The following is a 6,000-nucleotide window of genomic DNA, read 5'->3' as shown; positions in this document are numbered from 1 at the left end:
TGCTGCTGGTGAATGTCTCCACGGAGGAATTGATTATAATTCATTTTAATGAACATCATCTTCTCCACATTTTCTGGAAGTAACCTCGTACGCCGATTGTTGACAAGGTGAGCGGCGGCACTAAACACTCTTTCGGAGTACACACTGGAGGGAGGGCAACTTAGGTAGAATAAAGCCAGTTTCTGCAAGGGCCTCCAAATTGCCTCTTTTTCCTGCCAGTATACGTACGGACTATCTGACGTGCCTACTTGGATGCGGTAACTCATATAATCCTCCACCATTCTTTCAATGGTGAGAGAATCATATGCAGTGACAGTAGACGACATGTCAGTAATCGTTGGCAGGTCCTTCAGTCCGGACCAGATGTCAGCACTCACTCCAGACTGCCCTGCATCACCACCAGCGGGTGGGCTCGGAATTCGTAGCCTTTTCCTCGCACCCCCAGTTGCGGGAGAATGTGAAGGAGGAGATGTTGACGGGTCACGTTCCGCTTGACTTGACAATTTTCTCACCAGCAGGTCTTTGAACCTCTGCAGACTTGTGTCTGCCGGAAAGAGAGATACAACGTAGGTTTTAAATCTAGGATCGAGCACGGTGGCCAAAATGTAGTGTTCTGATTTAAACAGATTGACCACCCGTGAATCCTGGTTAAGCGAATTAAGGGCTCCATCCACAAGTCCCACATGCCTAGCGGAATCGCTCTGTTTTAGCTCCTCCTTCAATGTCTCCAGCTTCTTCTGCAAAAGCCTGATGAGGGGAATGACCTGTCTCAGCCTGGCAGTGTCTGAACTGACTTCACGTGTGGCAAGTTCAAAAGGTTGCAGAACCTTGCACAACGTTGAAATCATTCTCCACTGCGCTTGAGTCAGGTGCATTCCACCTCCTTTGCCTATATCGTGGCCAGATGTATAGGCTTGAATGGCCTTTTGCTGCTCCTCCATCCTCTGAAGCATATAGAGGGTTGAATTCCACCTCGTTACCACCTCTTGCTTCAGATGATGGCAGGGCAGGTTCAGGTGTTTTTGGTGGTGCTCCAGTCTTCTGTACGCGGTGCCTGTACCCCTTAAGTGGCCCGCAATTCTTCTGGCCACCGACAGCATCTCTTGCACGCCCCTGTCGTTTTTTAAATAATTCTGCACCACCAAATTCAAGGTATGTGCAAAACATGGGACGTTTTGGAATTTGCCCAGATGTAATGCACGCACAATATTGCTGGCGTTGTCCGATGCCACAAATCCCCAGGAGAGTCCAATTGGGGTAAGCCATTCTGCGATGATCTTCCTCAGTTGCCGTAAGAGGTTTTCAGCTGTGTGCGTATTCTGGAAAGCGGTGATACAAAGCGTAGCCTGCCTAGGAACGAGTTGGCGTTTGCGAGATGCTGCTACTGGTGCCGCCGCTGCTGTTCTTGCAGCGGGAGGCAATACATCTACCCAGTGGGCTGTCACAGTCATATAGTCCTGAGTCTGCCCTGCTCCACTTGTCCACATGTCCGTGGTTAAGTGGACATTGGGTACAACTGCATTTTTTAGGACACTGGTGACTCTTTTTCTGAGGTCTGTGTACATTTTCGGTATCGCCTGCCTAGAGAAATGGAACCTAGATGGTATTTGGTACTGGGGACACAGTACCTCAATCAAGTCTATAGTTGGCTCTGAAGTAACGATGGATACCGGAACCACGTTTCTCACAGCCCAGGCTGCCAAGGCCTCAGTTATCCGCTTTGCAGCAGGATGACTGCTGTGATATTTCATCTTCCTCGCAAAAGACTGTTGGACAGTCAATTGCTTACTGGAATTAGTACAAGTGGTCTTCCGACTTCCCCTCTGGGATGACGATCGACTCCCAGCAGCAACAACAGCAGCGCCAGCAGCAGTAGGCGTTACACTCAAGGATGCATCGGAGGAATCCCAGGCAGGAGAGGACTCGTCAGACTTGCCAGTGACATGGCCTGCAGGACTATTGGCTTTCCTGGGTAAGGAGGAAATTGACACTGAGGGAGTTGGTGGTGTGGTTTGCGGGAGCTTGGTTACAAGAGGAAGGGATTTACTGGTCAGTGGACTGCTTCCGCTGTCGCCCAAAGTTTTTGAACTTGTCACTGACTTATGATGAATGCTCTGCAGGTGACGTATAAGGGAGGATGTTCTGAGGTGGTTAACGTCCTTACCCCTACTTATTACAGCTTGACAAAGGCAACACACGGCTTGACACCTGTTGTCCGCATTTGTGTTGAAATAATTCCACACCGAAGAGCTGATTTTTTTTGTATTTTGACCAGGCATGTCAATGGCCATATTCCTCCCACAGACAACAGGTGCCTGACTTAAACAAACCACCTCACCATCAGAATCCTCCTTGTCAATTTCCTCCCCAGCGCTAGCAACACCCATATCCTCATCCTGGTGTACTTCAACACTGACATCTTCAATTTGACTATCAGGAACTGGACTGCGGGTGCTCCTTAGAGCACTTGCAGGGGGCGTGCAAATGGTGGAAGGCGCAAGCTCTTCCCGTCCAGTGTTGGGAAGGTCAGGCATCGCAACCGACACAATTGGACTCTCCTTGGGGATTTGTGATTTCGAAGAACGCACAGTTCTTTGCTGTGCTTTTGCCAGCTTAAGTCTTTTCTTTTTTCTAGCGAGAGGATGAGTGCTTCCATCCTCATGTGAAGCTGAACCACTAGCCATGAACATAGGCCAGGGCCTCAGCCGTTCCTTGCCACTCCGTGTCGTAAATGGCATATTGGCAAGTTTACGCTTCTCCTCAGACGCTTTTAATTTTGATTTTTGGGTCATTTTACTGATCTTTTGTGTTTTGGATTTTACATGCTCTGTACTATGACATTGGGCATCGGCCTTGGCAGACGACGTTGATGGCATTTCATCGTCTCGGCCATGACTAGTGGCAGCAGTTTCAGCACGAGGTGGAAGTGGATCTTGATCTTTCCCTATTTTTTTAACCTCCTCATTTTTGTTCTCCATATTTTAATGCGCACAACTAAAAGGCACCACAGGTATACAATGTAGTTGGATGGATACTATAGTATACTTATGGACGACGTGTGACGACACAGAGGTAGGTACAGCAGTGGCCTACCGTACTGCTATATACAGTATAATGGACCTGGTGGATACTGTCAGCAGACTGCGTTTATAGTATTTAAAAAAAAGACACCACAGGTATACAATGTAGATGGATGGATACTATAGTATACTTATGGACGACGAGTGATGACACAGAGGTAGGTACAGCAGTGGCCTACCGTACTGCTATATACAGTATAATGGACCTGGTGGACACTGTCAGCAGACTGCGTTTATAGTATAAAAAAAAAGACACCACAGGTATACAATGTAGATGGATGGATACTATAGTATACTTATGGACGACGAGTGACGACACAGAGGTAGGTACAGCAGTGGCCTACCGTACTGCTATATACAGTATAATGGACCTGGTGGACACTGTCAGCAGATTGCGTTTATAGTATAAAAAAAAAAGACACCACAGGTATACAATGTAGATGGATGGATACTATAGTATACTTATGGATGACGAGTGACGACACAGAGGTAGGTATAGCAGTGGCCTACCGTACTGCTATATACAGTATAATGGACCTGGTGGACACTGTCAGCAGACTGCATTTATAGTTATATAGTATTAAAAAAAAATGACACCACAGGTATACAATGTAGATGGATGGATAGTATACTTATGGACGACGAGTGACGACACAGAGGTAGGTACAGCAGTGGCCTACCGTACTGCTATATACAGTATAATGGACCTGGTGGACACTGTCAGCAGACTGCTAAACTAGTATAAAAAAAAAAGACACCACAGGTATACAATGTAGTTGGATGGATACTATAGTATACTTATGGACAACGAGTGACAACACAGAGGTAGGTACAGCAGTGGCCTACCGTACTGCTATATACAGTATAATGGACCTGGTGGACACTGTCAGCAGACTGCGTTTATAGTATAAAAAAAAAGACACCACAGGTATACAATGTAGATGGATGGATACTATAGTATACTTATGGACGACGAGTGACGACACAGAGGTAGGTACAGCAGTGGCCTACCGTACTGCTATATACAGTATAATGGACCTGGTGGACACTGTCAGCAGACTGCGTTTATAGTATAAAAAAAAAAGACACCACAGGTATACAATATAGATGGATGGATACTATAGTATACTTATGGACGACGAGTGACGACACAGAGGTAGGTACAGCAGTGGCCTACCGTACTGCTATATACAGTATAATGGACCTGGTGGACACTGTCAGCAGACTGCGTTTATAGTTATATAGTATTTAAAAAAAAAGACACCACAGGTATACAATGTAGATGGATGGATAGTATACTTATGGACGACGAGTGACGACACAGAGGTAGGTACAGCAGTGGCCTACCGTACTGCTATATACAGTATAATGGACCTGGTGGACACTTTCAGCAGACTGCTAAACTAGTATAAAAAAAAGCCACCACAGGAGTGTTTTTCAGGCAGACAAACGTATACTGGTGGTCACTGTCAGCAAAACTGTGCACTGTACTCCTGCTATAACTGCTCCCCAGTCCCCACAATTAGGCAGTGTGAGCACTCAGCACAGATATATATCATGCAGCACACTGAGCACAGATATGGTATGGAGCGTTTTTTTCAGGCAGAGAACGGATAAAAAACTAGCAAAACTCTGCACTGTACTCCTCCTAACAGCTGCTCCCCAATCCTCCCCACAATAAGCTAAGCAATCAGATCAACTGTGTAGTATACTATTAATAACTATATAAACGGAGAGGACGCCAGCCACGTCCTCTCCCTATCAATCTCAATGCACGTGTGAAAATAGCGGCGATGCGCGGCTGCTTATATAGAATCCGACAGCGGGATGATGACGTTCGGGCGCGCTCGGGTTAGCCGAGCAAGGCGGGAGGATCCGAGTCTGCTCGGACCCATGTAAAAAAGGTAAAGCTCGGGTGGGTTCGGTTTCTCGGAAACCGAACCCGCTCATCACTAGTTACAACACTAATAAACACCCACCTACTGCTTGAAGGAGTTCTGCACTTTTCTCTCACTCATGGGGGGTAATTCCAAGTTGGTCGCAGCAGGAAATTTTTTAGCAGTTGGGCAAAACCATGTGCACTGCAGGGGAGGCAGATATAACATGTTCAGAGAGAGTTAGATTTGGGAGGGGTTAGTTCAATCTGCAATCTAATTTGTAGTGTAAAAATAAAGCAGCCAGTATTTACCCTGCACAGAAACTAAATAACCTACCCAAATCTAACTCTCTCTGCAAATGTTATATCTGCCTCCCCTGCAGTGCACATGGGGGGTAATTCCAAGTTGATCGCAGCAGGATTTTTGTTAGCAGTTGGGCAAAACCATGTGCACTGCAGGGGAGGCAGATATAACATGTGCAGAGAGAGTTAGATTTGGGAGGGGTTAGTTCAATCTGCAATCTAATTTGTAGTGTAAAAATAAAGCAGCCAGTATTTACCCTGCACAGAAACTAAATAACCTACCCAAATCTAACTCTCTCTGCAAATGTTATATCTGCCTCCCCTGCAGTGCACATGGGGGGTAATTCCAAGTTGATCGCAGCAGGATTTTTGTTAGCAGTTGGGCAAAACCATGTGCACTGCAGGGGAGGCAGATATAACATGTGCAGAGAGAGTTAGATTTGGGTGTGGTGTGTTCAATCTGCAATCTAATTTGCAGTGTAAAAATAAAGCAGCCAGTATTTACCCTGCACAGAAATAAAATAACCCGCCCAAATCTAACTCTTTCTGCACATGTTATATCTGCCTCCCATGCAGTGCACATGGTTTTGCCCAATTGCTATCAAAAATCCTGCTGCGATCAACTTGGAATTACCCCCATGGTTTTGCCCAACTGCTAAAAGATTTCCTGCTGCGATCAACTTGGAATTACCCCCATGGTGCACACTGTGTCTTTGAGAAGCAGGCTAGGTCCAGGAGAGG

The sequence above is a fragment of the Pseudophryne corroboree genome, chromosome 10 (assembly GCF_028390025.1).
Source record: "Pseudophryne corroboree isolate aPseCor3 chromosome 10, aPseCor3.hap2, whole genome shotgun sequence".
Classification (NCBI taxonomy): domain Eukaryota; kingdom Metazoa; phylum Chordata; class Amphibia; order Anura; family Myobatrachidae; genus Pseudophryne; species Pseudophryne corroboree.
The sequence above is the reverse complement of the archived record's forward strand: the minus strand, read 5'-3'. Positions refer to the sequence as shown.